General features: G+C 49.8%; 1 protein-coding gene across 2 annotated transcripts in view; it reads right to left on the bottom strand.

The window, feature by feature from the left end:
* Positions 1-14,272, bottom strand: part of Casz1 (castor zinc finger 1) — a 145,853-nt gene that overhangs the window by 120,243 nt on the left and 11,338 nt on the right. The gene's annotated exons all lie outside the window — the stretch shown is intronic.

Raw genomic sequence — 14,272 nt, 5'->3', positions numbered from 1 at the left:
CACACACATATGAACACACATGAACATACATGTGCACATATATATGAACACACACTACATAGAAAGTGGAAGGAGGTAAGGGAGGGGAGAGAGGGGAAAAAGAAGGCAGGCTGCCTCTCTTTTCCTGGCCTTATGTCTTGGACCTTCTGGTCAGCGAAGTGGACATTATTGCTCACTGTTACTGTCTCCGCATGTCCTTCCTGTCTCTCTTGTCTCCTGTGGACCAGCCAGGCAGAGGGAAGCAGGGACACTGAGAAGAGCGGTCTCCACAGAGCACTTGACTCTGGTCGTGGCACCTCCTACCTGGATGCCAATCAGCAGACACTATGTTCTTCCCAGAATCCCTCACTGCCTAGCACCAATCAGAGAATGACAAGGGGAGATAACACAGTGTTAGGAACAGGTGACCCCAGCAGATCTACCTAGAGTCCAGAGGAAGAGAGAGCTCAAGCCAATAGGAAGAGCGGGCTTAGCCGGGCATGGTGGTGCTTGGCTTTAATCCCAGCTCTCAGGAGGCAGAGTGAGTTCGAGGCTAGCCTGGTCTACAGAGCAAGTTTCAGGACAGCTTTGGCTTGAAAAATCCCGTCTTGAAAAACCAAAAAAATAAAGAGTGGGTTTCGGCCACGTGATGGAGTACTACACAGTCGGAAGGACAAGCTTTTAAACCAGACCTGGGAAAACTTTAATAGAACTGTTTTGAAGACTGCCTAGCAGAACTTCTGGAACTGTCCAATATGGCAGTCTCTGGACATGTGTGGCTTCCAAGCACTTGGAATAGGGTGAACAGGGCTAAGAAACTAAATTTTTAATTTTATTTAACTTTAATTAATTTACATTTAAATAGCCACATGTGACCAGAGAGTAACTGTATTGAACAAGACAGGTTTAGAGGAATAATTTCATTGATGTAAAAATAGCTTTTCTTAATAAAAAATTAAAAACCCTTTTATCCCAATGCAACAGGAATAACCATTATTAACTATAATAGCAGTTAATATTTAAATGTGCTGCGGCATGCCGGGCTCAGTGTTAAGCATTTCAGATGGGTTGGCATGTGGAATCCTAACCAAATTTACTGTTACCATTACCGCCAGTTTACAGATGAAGAAACTAAGGCTAGGCTGAGACACACCAAGTCATATCCCGGTGTCACACTGCCGTGGTCAGTGAGGCTGAGACACGCCAAGTCATATCCCGGTGTCACACTGCCGTGGTCAGTGAGGCTGAGACACGCCAAGTCATATCCCGGTGTCACACTATACCCTGCCTAGTTTTGAGTTAGTTTTTTATATTAAAAAATATTTACTCATAAACATAAATTTACTAATGGAGAGAATGTATTTTTAAGGATTTACTCTTATTTTATGTGTATGAGTGTTTCGCCTGTTTATATGTGTGTGTGCTAACCACATGCATGCCTGGTGCCTAAGAAGAGGTTGACAGATCCCCTAGAATTGGAGTTACAGACCACTGTAAGCTGCCATATGGGTGCTGGAAACCAAGCCCCTGACCTCTGTAAGGGCAGCCAGTGCTATTAACCTTTGAGCATATCTCTCCAGCACCCCCCCCCAATTTTTTAGAATTTAATTTAATTTTTTATTTACTTTGGTGTTTTTCAAAACAGGGTTTCTCTGTGTAATTGTCCTAGCTGTCCTAGAACTGCTTTGTAGACCAGGCTGGTCTAGAACTCACAGAGATTCACCTGTGGCTGCCTCCCAAGTGTTGGTATTAAAGGTATGTGCCACCACCTCTTGGCCAAAAATGTATTTTAAAACAACCTACAAGGAAGCAATGCCCTTTCCCTTGTAGCAGAAGATGTAAAGACATTACTGAAGTGCTTGGTTCGTAACTCAGCTGGTAGGTAGAGAAAGAAACTGAGCTTGAGACTCCCCTGTGTCCCCCAGGCCCTCACTGCTCTGTGTCCTGTGTCAAGAGGGGCCAACACCTTCCGTGACGCTGGCCTGAGATCTCCCAGGCACTAGATGGCTGGAGAAACCCAGCTTCCTTTTCACCCCGATGGTCGGTTCAGAGCAGGGCCTTAGCACTCTGGGGATCCTAGCCAGGTCCCCTTTGCAGAGGAGGCAGTGGCTGACTAGAAAAGCCTGCATTCACATCTCACATTGGATTCTGGCTTCCCACCTCCTCACGAACACAGGGCGGGCCCAGGCTGGGACCACTGTGTTTGAGACAAGGATACGGACAGACTTATTTTTCCCAGGAGGGACAGCCACCATCCCTATTCACCTACCCTTGGGCTTGGTTCAGAATGAGGGGGCAAAGAAAACCCCTCTCAAAATCAAAAGACTGAGCCAAAAGTCAAAACAGCCTCAAGGAAATTCCCAGTTGTATTGGTTTGGGACAGGGGATACAAAGTGACAGCCCCATTGGTCTGGATTTGATTTTGGCTTCCCCTCCTTGAGATGCATAGATTGGTACGTGTGTAGACGGGAGGGGTGAGGATAAATGACCTTATTTAGAAGTTGTTATTGTTATGTATTTCTGGTTCCTGCTGTCTGGGGTTCTCTGTCATTTCCAATCTACCCTAAGTTCCCCTCGAATTCATATATTTATTTTTTTGGGCCGGTTTCAGGTGCTTCTAGCTTATCAAACAATCAACCCTGAGAGGCACGCTGGGTGTTTCCAGAAATTACATCACAAAAATCATGCAATTAAAGTGTAAGGGGAGGGAAAAAAAACAGAGCTGTTGCTTAATTTCGTATTTTAATTAGCGACTTATTGTAAACGTAGACTTTTAAAATGGAGGCGCCTAGGCAAAGCCAGTAAACAAGTTTTTCTAATGAATTAATTTCACCTCCTCCTCCTCCTCCTCACCAACGCAACTATCGCTCTCCAGATTTGCCCTGTCCCGGCTTTTGTCTTCTATTCCACATCTTGATCTTTGCTCAACCACACATCAGACAAACAACCTCCAAATAAAATTGGGAAGTCTAGTACCAGGGAAGCCCAAGGGAGTCCTGGCCAATAAGTTAATAGTCTTGACCTTGAAGAAGTTGACTGTGGACCCAGCACGAAAGTGGATGTTACATCTCTTCATAACTGACTCTCAGGGGACCCCTGTATTCCTCTCAGGGCACAGACCTCCAAGGGGGACAGAGAGGAAAACTGGGAACTGTGATGACTGAGGCAAGGGGGCAGGGGGAAGGAGCCGAGCGAGCAGCACCTGAATCCCAGCAGTGAGGAGAGGAGACCTAGAGAGAGAGGCTGCGCTGTTGTGAAACCTGCTGGCTGCCTGGAGGAGGAGGAACATGGCGGAGCGGGGAAGCCATCTATGGCCATGAAGAAATTCTGAAAGAGAAGATTCTGTCTAGGTCAGTTCAGAGAAGTGATACAGCTGTCTTCCACTGCTCGGGCACCTCCAGGGGTCTCCAGGCTTTCCCCTTTCTGACCTCCCAGCTTGGCAGCCTCTTGTGGGCCTCCCTGTTCAAGGACTAGAGCAGGCTAAAGCCACAGCAGAACCTCCCGCCCTCTGCTGCACTCTAAGAGGGGTCCACAGGGTGCCTCGGTGTCCCTGCTCGTGAAGAGCAGCACGAGCCTTCCTATTACCCCAGGGACTTGGCCAGACAAAGGACTAAAGCATGAGGCCTCCCTGACATTGTCAGCTCCCAAACCAACGCAGAAATACCAATGAGACTCGGCTGTGCTCTAGGGACCTAGACCTGGCCTGGGCATTTGATGTTCCAACCGAACTTCACCATGGCCACTGTGCTTCTAGCTGAGGAACTGCAACGCAGGGCTCAACAGGGATGTTGTCCATCTTTTCTCTCATCCATCTCTCTTTAAACTGGGCCCCCTTACCTGATACATCTACATTCCCAGGGACAGTAGATGGCCTTGTTGTGATCACAGTAGTGTGGGGGTTGGGGCCCATCCAGATCCCTACTCATCAAGAGTCCCAAAAAAAGAAAGGAGGGAAGGAAGGAAGAACCAAAGAGAGGAAGGGGCTGGACCCCGTGTCATTGCTCACGGGTTAGGAACACAGACCCAACCCAATGACAGACCTGCTGGATTGAGCTTCAATCATAAAGGAAAGCTCCCATCAAACGCAGGCTGGGCATGGCTGTACCCCAAGATTAGGGATTTGGAAGCCCATCTGAGGAAGCTGGCCCTGGGAAGACAGCAACAGGATTTAACACCTTATCCCGGCTGTCTGGTAAACACCCTGTGCCTTGCCTACACTCCACTCGGCAGCTGGTGCTCCTCAGGTGTGTCGGCGGCGACGATGGGCAGGTAGAGACAGCCTTAGGCAGAGACAGGAAGGGGGGAGAAGGGGCTGAGGGGTGGAGGTTGGGTGGGGCTGGCCTGTGAGGATGGGATGGGAGGCAGCCAAGCCAGACAGTCCGTGAGACAGCTGACAGGTGCAGGAAAGGGGATGGGGGAAAGGGGGAGGTTTGTCAGGGGGCTAGAACACTGGGGCATACCGCTGCTATACCTTGGGGGGGGGAGGCGAAAGTGCTTCCTGTCCTGAGTGGAAGAAGAGGAAGAGAAGAGTCTTGTGGGTGAACAATCTTGGAGTCTAACCTCGTTTTCATATTAAAGTAGAAACTGGAGTAGCCCTGGGCGCTAGACCACAGGCTCACCTAAATCACACAGATCGGGTAGAACAACAGTTGGCTGGCGCCCTTTAACACGCCTGTCCCCAGCTCAGACGTACATATATACCCCAGACTCCAAGGTCTAATCAATCAGAATAGAGGGCCCTTCTATTTTTGGAGGGTGCCAAGGAAGGAGGACTTGGGGGAATGGCACTGAAGCAGATGAGAGGGACCTCAAACTTCCAGAGATGACTTGGGGTCAGTTAAGAGAGACAGGAAGAAAAGAGGTAGGTGCCTGAGGGTCCTGGGCATTCTTAGGGAAGATCACCATAGCTCTGACCCCAGCCTAGAGGCCAAGTTAAGAGATTTGGCAGATGCCTATGCCCAGGCCAGGCACTCCTGGTGCCACCTGCAACACCAGGCTCAGCAGGGTACCCCACTAATCCTCTTTCCTCTTCCGTCTGTTCCCTGAGTAATTACAGTTTTGGGTTGAAATCTCCTCGGAGTGTAACCCCCTGCCTGATGCCCTGTCTAAATCCTTGGGTACACAGCAGGGCATCTTCCCTGTCTCAGAGAACTATAGAACATTTCCAAGCCAAACAACACACCCCCGCTTTCAAATCTCCTCACTTGCTTTCTCCTTTCGGCCATACGCTTCCTGGCCCTGGCCTTGGATCCTTCAAGCTGGGAAGACTCAGTTGTTGGCCCAGGGTCTCCTGTGTGTGCTGGTGTGGAGAGGAGGAGGTTCCTGGGCTACTATATGCCTTGTATCCTGCACATTCTAAATCCTGCTATCCCCAGGAATCCATCCACAGTCTCTTCACCTGAAAGAACCCCAAAGAGGCCACGATGGAGAGGGTTTCCGCATTACTGTCCCCCATGGGAATGCCAGCATTGCTACTGGAGGTTAATTGACCATTGGATGTATCCCACCACTTAAGTCAGTGTGAGCCCTCTCTGCTCCAGATGTGGTCCTGCAGATTAGCTGCCAGGAGAAGCCAGGGGCCTTTCCTGTCCTGCCCTTCTTGGCTCCAACGCTAACTCTGCAGTCAAGACCATCCTTAAGGGTTTTCTGCAGCAAGTACAATGTCTTTGACAGATCCCTCCAGTCTCTTCCATTCTGGCCTAGCCAATGTCAACACTGAATCTTCTCCTTAAGTGCATCTACCATTGAGAGTATACACACACACACACACACACACACACACACACACACACACACCACCTAGCCAAAGGAGAAAGAAATATACTAGAACACACACACACCCACTCCCACACAGAATGATCTAGAGTTGGGGCTGGAAACAAACAAGACCAACTTACTTTTCTCCTGCACCAGGCAGATGTCCAGAAAACCCTGGGCAATACACCTTACTGACTCCACCAGACACTAGAACACTTGTTCGGTTCCCTACATTTGGGAAGTGGGTCCCCAGAGCATCCCTTTGGGCCATTGCTGCTGATAATTTTTCAGAGATAAACAAACCGGTTTGGATAAAACAAGATCCAACCTGAATTCTTCATCCAAAATCCAAGATGAACCTAACCTTCCACCCTTTTCCTTTTCCTCTACCTACCTCTGGTTCCCTGAAATCCAGGCCACTTGACTTAAAAAAAAAATCAAACCTTTTTGGCTTATAGACACCACTACACCTAGGTATGGCTAGTCATTTGAACCCACTTGAAAGGATCCTGGCTCACTGAGAAAGTCTTGTCTACTTTCTCGCATTGGCCTGGACTAGAAGAAAGAACACCGAAGGACAGATATGTCTATCAGCCTCTGTCTGGTTGGCTTGTAGCCTGTATCTTTCTCTGGTTGTTTTTAGACTCCAGATTCCAATGGTTCCTTTCCCTAAAGCCTACAGTCCCTTTCTAGAAGGTCAGTGTGATCTGGACAACTGGTCTACCTGTCATGTCCAGGCAAAACAGAAGTTACTTCCTACCCTGGGGTTCACCAGGCTAATCCAGGCCAATGTCAGGACAGGAAGGAAGCCAAAGGACCAAGAGGAAAGACAAAGATCTGAGATCTGTGGTCACATGTATCTCCCTACCTACTCAGTGTGTGATGTACCTGCCTACGCCCACAGGCATTCATGCCTGGCACACCCTCACCCACCACCCTGTCCCACCCAGTCAGGCACCTGAGTGGCCCCAGCCTCTCCAAAGAGGGCTTTCTACTTTCTGTCTTCAGTTAGTCTGGAACCTCGGCCAGGGCTCCCGCCTCCAAAGTCCCTATCAGTGGGGTCTGCTCGGTCCCTGTAGCTAATTTACACCCGTCAGGATTTAAAATAGCTGAGGCATAAATGAAAAGTCCAATTTCTTCAAATTTGCATTGTAAAACCATCCTTCAACTTCCTTGAAATAAATTTTACTATTTTATTAGTGCAAACAAAATGGTAATAAAACACTAATACAGCGTCTTGTATCCAGGGGAAGAGCTAAAATTAACATAGAGCGAGCAGTGTTTGCTATTACATTCAATTACCTTTTTACTTGAGATTTACATTCTCATCCCCTTAATCTCCATAGTAGTGGCTTCAAAATCATTCCTCCCAGGCTCTGCCCTTCCCGAACCCCCACAGCTGGAAGCCAGGCCTCCCTCCCAGATGGTGCTCACCCTGGGCATGGAGCCTGCCCCTTTCTCCACAGCTGCCACTTGTCACAAGGTCCCACTCCTCTCCCCTGCTCATAATTTTCTCACATCTCAGCCTCTCGGTACAAGGCAAGTTCAAACCAAAGGGCTCTGACCTGAGGCACAGGCAGACACGTGGTTATCACTGAGCAGGTGCACAGGGCACAGGCCAGGGGCATTGCCCGCCGAGTCTGCTAGAGGTTCCGCCTGGTACAAAACAGAGGCGGGAGCTCCTGGTAGCTCCGGGGAAACTGCCATCTCTGGTTTGACAGGTTGTGGGAGAGGACTTGCTACATGGCACAGCTGGGGACTCTGGAGGGTGGCAGGAAGCGCCAGTCGACTGAAGTGGGAAGAAATGAAGGGACCACCAGTCTAGCCCTTCAATCGACTCCCTGTGGATGAAGTCCGGGTCTTAGGATATGGCTGCTAGCCAGTGGCTGTGGGAACTAGAAACCACCTCAGGTGTCTCCCCATCTAGGGCTCTTCCTTCAAAAGATATATTCCCTAAAGCTGAGGACCAGTCTCCCCTTCTCCCGATTACCTCCGTGAAGTCCCATTCCCACGCGGAGCTGGTCAGCTTTGCTCCCAGCCACTGAGGGGGGATTCCCGGAAGGCTCGATTACAAAACTGTCATGGACGAGCTAAGGGCCGAAGGCACACAGCCGCCCCTCCCCGAGTCTCCGTTCCTTCATCTGTACAAAGGCTACCATCCCTGAGCTCCCTCTCTGGAGATCATGACGACCAAAAGACCAAGTGGGCACAGTAAGGGCCACGTGAGCCTCACAGTCCCACTAGCAATCCTTCCGGAGCCCAGACTAAGTGTGTGGTGTTGTGGGCCTAACCAGGGTCACAGACACAGGGGACTGACTCCCGGGCAAGGATACTGTTGGCCTTTGACTTCACCTTGAACCACCTTTCTTTCCTGGTTCAGTTTCTGGAAAAGGCCCCAGAATGTTTCTGCACCACCTCCAGCCTAAAATGGAAACCAGGCCAGTCACTCAGCCCAGGACCCAGGCCGCCTCCTAGGATCATTTAGAGAGCAGGGCTCGGGAAGGCAAAGTGATACTTGAAAACAAAAGAGTTGTAACCCTCTTGCCTCCATTGTAACCCACCCGGCTTTTACAGCGGGGGTGGGGGGTGGGGGAGGGAAGAAGTTAAAATTAAAGGGACACACGCAACTGCACAGTCATCTATACCGGCAGGGATTCATTTACCCACATGACACAATTATAAAACACCACACACAGTCGCACACCTCACCTACACACACAGTTCCGATCACGTGTGCCATTGTTCACATATACCACCAGCTCCATTCGCACACAGCCACCAAAGTCAATCATTTGTATACATAAGCTCATACCATGATCCACACGACCCACAGGCAAGCCGTCACATATACACCACCATCCACACGAGAGCAATCTTTTTACACACTCCCTAAACTGACGGCCTAATCTCCCATATACTAACCCCCCCCCCCCCGCCTCAGTTCCCAACTCTCTCATTCTCATGGAGGACACTGGGCAGAAGGTTCCAGATTAAACGGACGGGTGGAGAGATGGCTCGGTGGTTAAGAGCACTGACTGCTCGTCCAGAACACCTAGATTTGAGTCCCAGCAACCACACGGCAGCTCACAACTCCAGTTTCAGGGGATCCAATGCCCCCTTCTGATCTCTCTAGGCACCAGGATACATACAATTCACATCCATAATTCAGGAAACACTCATACACATAAAATAAAAATAAATAAAATTTCAAAAAATAAAAAAAAAAATAAGGCCACACGGGGCCTGACTCTGATCTACATGGTATTTGAGATACCAACTGCTATACTATTAGAGACTCCAGGAAGAGTCGTGTGTGTGTGTGTGTGTGTGTGTGTAGGTAGGTAGGTAGTACATGTACATAAAGGAACACATACTCTAGGATTTCTAGAGGCCAGAACTCAATGTTCCACATCTTCCTGTATCTATCTATATCTGCCATATTTGTGGGACAAGGTCTCTCCTTGAACGCGGAGATGGCCAATTTGGCTGGCTCCAGAACCCTAGGGTCTACTTTCCCAGTGCTGGGGTTACAGGTACACACTGCCTGGCCCAGCTTTTACCAGTTCTGGAGATCTGAATTCAGGCTCTCACACTTTCAAGGCAAGTGCTCTTCCTACTGAGCCATCTCCCTGGCTCTCAGGAAGAGAAAGCCCAGCCAGAAGTGAGGACCCAGGCTACTGACTGCTAGGCACGATGGGTCAGAACATCAGCCACCATGGGGTCATCTTTTCTCACCCAGACGCTGCCTCAGTCCTTCTAGCTGGGCCCCTCAAGCCACTCCTGAGTCAAGCACCCCCAATCAGCTTCCCTGGCCCACAGTAGGAAGCTACAGAAGCAGGCCCGTGCGTGGATGCTGCACGGGGAGCTGTACTCATTCCAACTGGCGTTCTATTTTTTTTCCTTCTTTTTTTCCCCTCCCCACCCGTGAAACAAAGAAAGTTTGTTGTCAAGGTATAGACCTTTCTTGGGCCTTGTCCGAGTTTCTGCCTTGTTTTTTTTCCTCCCTTCTCCCTCACCTCCACCCTGCCTTTCCCTACCTCCCCACCTTGAATAAATAAAGCACCCAAAGCTGGCACCAGCTGGTAAAGTACAAACTATCTCATAATTTTCTCATTTTTTTTTCACACACTGGCCCAGGGTTTTGGGCAAAGGACAAAAGCTATTGTTGAGGAGTACAACGCGGAGTTCTGAGTCACCGATCCGCCTCGGCTTCCAGAGAGCTCATAGGTCTGTTGGGCTGGCAGAGCCAGTGAGCTCAGAGCCCTGCGGGGGCCGTGGGTGCAGGCGCCCTCTTGGGGTGCGGCCCCTCCCCCCACCCTTGCCAGGGCTCCCCGCTGGGCTGGCACTTCTGCTTTGTTGGCTGTTAATCATAGGGGGAATTTAAATAAAATGTTATGAAATAAAAAACAAATCAGCCGGAGTCCCACCTCCCTAATGCCGTAATTTTCATCCAGGGGACATCTTTCAGGCTTTCACAGAGTCTCTCTGGTGGCCATCTTAACACTGGGCATTCAGGGCTATTTTCTCCAATATAATAAATATTTTCTCATGTTTCAAAATCATTCTCCTGATAGCTATTTGTATAGGGAGGCAGGGCTTACTCACTGTGTTATGGGCAGACAGATAGGATGACACAGGAGAATATCCTTAAATCGGATCATTTATCCACAAGAGCTAAACCCAGGCTGGGGGCTTTGCCTGGGTGACCCAGATCACCTCGGCCATGGGTGCCTGGCCTTGGAGCGTGGACCTGGAAGATGGGCAGGAGCCCCACCCAAACCTCGCCCGACCTGAGCCAGGCCCCAAACTGAGACACAGGTTCCTGCAATGGCCCTCATCCTCCAGCCGACCTTCACCCCCACAAGATACACTTCCTCTCTATAAAGCACCCTGGCAGCAAAAGGCCCATGACAACGCTCTCCGTTTTTATATCTGAATATCTCAAAGCACTTAGCTAAGACTTTCATTTTCTCATTACCCCAAGGAGAGAAGGTCATTCGGGAAAATGGTACAAATATGCCCATTTGTCAAAAGCAGAGGGGAAGAGAGTTAAAAGGAACACTCTACCAGTTAAGTGAGCCGGCAAAAGAACCCAGAGAACACAAGGGGTCCTGCTTGCCTGCCCATTGGCCTGGCATCTTTCTCTAGAGTCTACGACTGACAAGATGACTGGGCATCAAGCATGGGTTCCCATTTTGCAGAAAATCAAGCCCTTCTGGCCTCAGCTCAGAAGACCCTCATCTAGGGTCTCAACTCAGACTGTAACGTCTAAAGATCAAAACAATGTAAAATATGTATTATATAAATATACACAGTGACCAAGGGGAAAATACTGGATGAAAATACAGTAGGTGTTTAAAAAGAGTCTGTTGTAATGATTAAGTTCGGGGTAAATTTTTATTTCCTTTTACCTCTTTTAAAACTTTGTGTAAGATGTGGCTCCATATTTCCCAGGGCTTGAGGGAATGTGTTTCACAGTCAGATCCACCTGGGTTCAAAACCGTGACTAGGCTCGGTAGGGGGTACACACCTATGATCCTCGCACTCAGGAGGCTAAGGCAGGAGGATCGATGCAGAGTTCAAGTCCAGCCTGAGCTACAAATGGAGACCCTATCTAAATAAAAGCAAAACCAAACAAACGACAACAATCAACCAGCCCTCTTTAATTGAGTTCCGTGATCTCTCCACGGCTTATTTCCTGAGGTACGGCGGCCATCGATCCACCCCCTGCACAGTGCCCTTCAATCCCGCAAGAAGTCACAGCACAGGATCTGACACACAGTCGACCCTCAGTGAATGTCTCTTTCCTTCCTCTTTCAGTAAAATGGAAGAGCAGCTCGGCTTTAATGCTGCACCCGGGGGACAAAACAAGACCCCTCCCCTGCCCCTTCTCAACGACTTCCTCCATATCCTCCCTCTCATCATCTCCCCGCCCCTCCCCAGCACACAGATCTCAGCTCTCCCGTGACTCACCTGGAGGGTGAGGAGGGGGCTCTCCGCCAGGACGGGCCCAGGAGCACCCCTCCAGGCGGCACACACACCTCCCTCATGTAACGACTCCCGAGGACACACCAGGCGGGTGATACTCGGGTTGGCGCCTTCCTGGCAGCCGCCCTCCGGGAACAGGTGCCAGGCTGCAAAGGCCACCTGCTGCTGGGGGAGGGCAAGGGCCAGGCTCCCATCTATGAGGAGAGGCGAAGGAAAACCAAGATGGCGGCAGCATCTGGGAGTAGACTCCTTCTTTGCCAGACAGTCCAGACCCAGTCCAGAGACTACTGCCTGGGCACCCAAGAGCACAGCCCTGGCCCTCGAAAGCCTTGTTCCTCGCCCCAGGACTCGGGCTGGATGAGTATGTTTGCCTTTCTTGGTTGGCAAGTGCATTTAAGACAACTTTAAGCCAGGCGGTGGTGGCGCAAGCCTTTAATCCCAGCACTTGGGAGGCAGAGGCAGGCGGATCTCTGTGAGTTCGAGACCAGCCTGGTCTACAAGAGCTAGTTCCAGGACAGGCTCCAAAAAACCACAGAGAAACCCTGTCTCGAAAAACCAAAAAAAAAAAAAAGACAACTTTAGATGGTCAAATGGGCTGCCAGCCTGGCGCCAAAGCACAGGGGCGGATCTGAGCCCACTGCAAAGTCACAATCCCAATAAACAAAAGGCCAGGGATTCGAACCCACAGACTTAATCATTACTCTCTGGTCTAGCAAGGAGATCCCACTTGGCCTTTCTAAAAAGGAGCCCAGAGAGGCAGCCCTAGCCACAGGAGGGCAGATGTACCCCAAGGAATAGTTTGTAATTCTGTCCGAGTGATTCTGTCTTGTCATCTCATCTCAAGGATAGAAGCTTCTCCACCTTTCTGGGAAGGTTAGAGGGCAAAGCTATAATTGCTGCTACTGTACTCATGCAGCATGTGGCCTGGGTGGGGGGATCTGCAGGGTGGTGGTAACAGTTTCCTTCAGAGGCTCTCGGACATGTTTAAGTGGGGAGACCACTGTTGAGAGCTGAGACGCAGAAATACCTGTTGGCTGTTTCATGGGTATGGATACCCTGGAGAAGAGAAGGGTGGTGGCAGGGGCCAGACCTTTGGAATACATACACTAACCCTCAAAGCGAGAAGCTTTCTCCTCAAACCAAGGCTGATGCCAGCTCAAACTGGTGTGCCCTTTCTCTTACAATTCAAATAGGCTTCTAACGAGAGGCTGGATATAGGGAGGAAACCAGACAAAGCCCCCGCAGGATGGGCTATCAGCTTGCCAAGTTGCCTGGGAGGAGGTCCTGGGACCTAGCAGCAGATCTCAGGAAAGGTGGCACAGCCCAGCAGGGTGGGGGCTGCTGGGTCACCGGGGCAGACAGTCTCCAATCATGCTGAGCACAGCACATCGTTCCATTCAGAAACCCAGAGTCAAACGTACAGCTGTACAGCCGGGGCTAGGGTGGATTCAGCCCTTAACTCATTCGGGATCGCTGGCGGAGCCACCACGGCGGCAGCAAGGGGCTGGGAGATGGCAACTTGGGAGAAGGAGGGAGGCCATGCCTGGCAGAAAGGCAGGCCTGGGCATAACCCCGGTGGCAAATATGGACACATACAAAAAGAAATCATAATTCTTTGCAAAATCCCTCTAAAAACTAAACAAGCATTGGGAATTTAGGGAGGGATGAGTGAGCCTGGGCGAGGTCGGGGTAGGGGTGGAGGCTAGGGGCAGCTTGTTTTCTACCCATGCCAAATCCTCGTTTACTGTCAGCTTCAATCCATTCGGAACTCACTGAGTCAATTGCCTTTTCACGGGGGAAGGAGCCTACACAATGCAGGGAACTTTTCAGCCCCACGTTAGCACACAGGACACTGGGCAACGTCCGGGAATAAACACACACATCCCTCCCGAGGCCGCTGGCCCCCACCCCCACCTGAAATAACCCATCCAACAGCACCAGCCTCACACCTACACTTCTATTTTAATTATTTGGGGAGGGTTTTGTTTTCCTGCTTTGCTTTTAATGTGGCTTGGACATCGGGAAGTTGTATGTATGTACACTCAAGTTCATGTGAGCTCGCACGTTCACGCGTGTGCACACACGCATGCTTAGTAAGTTTGAAGTGAAGAGAATTCACCTCTCAAGTAATGGAATTGGGTTCGCGCTAGGAAACTCTAAATTGTCCTACAAAAAGAACGAAGGGATGGATGGAAAGACAGAACCTAAATTAGGTACCCAGGAAGCAGGGATTTGGTGGAGGTTCTTATTTAAATTTATTTTAGAAAATGGGGTTTGTGGATAAATCAGCATTTGATAAGGGAGTGTCTCTATGAACGTGGCAGTCAATACCTATTATGAAGAAAATGATAATGATTATGGTGACTCCTATTTTATAATTATCATGGCGACTCTCTTTGTTTTTTTAACATTGCTTTGTGGAAGGGCATATGCACACCATAACATTCATATTGAGCTGAGAGACAATTTACAGAAGTTGGTGTCCTCTTTCCATCATGTGGATCCTGGGAGCTGAACTCTGTTCATCGGACTTTGGCAGAAAGTGTCT

The sequence above is a fragment of the Microtus pennsylvanicus genome, chromosome 13 (assembly GCF_037038515.1).
Source record: "Microtus pennsylvanicus isolate mMicPen1 chromosome 13, mMicPen1.hap1, whole genome shotgun sequence".
NCBI lineage: Eukaryota > Metazoa > Chordata > Mammalia > Rodentia > Cricetidae > Microtus > Microtus pennsylvanicus.
Note: the sequence above shows the minus strand (reverse complement) of the source record. Positions and strands in the feature narration are given on the sequence as shown.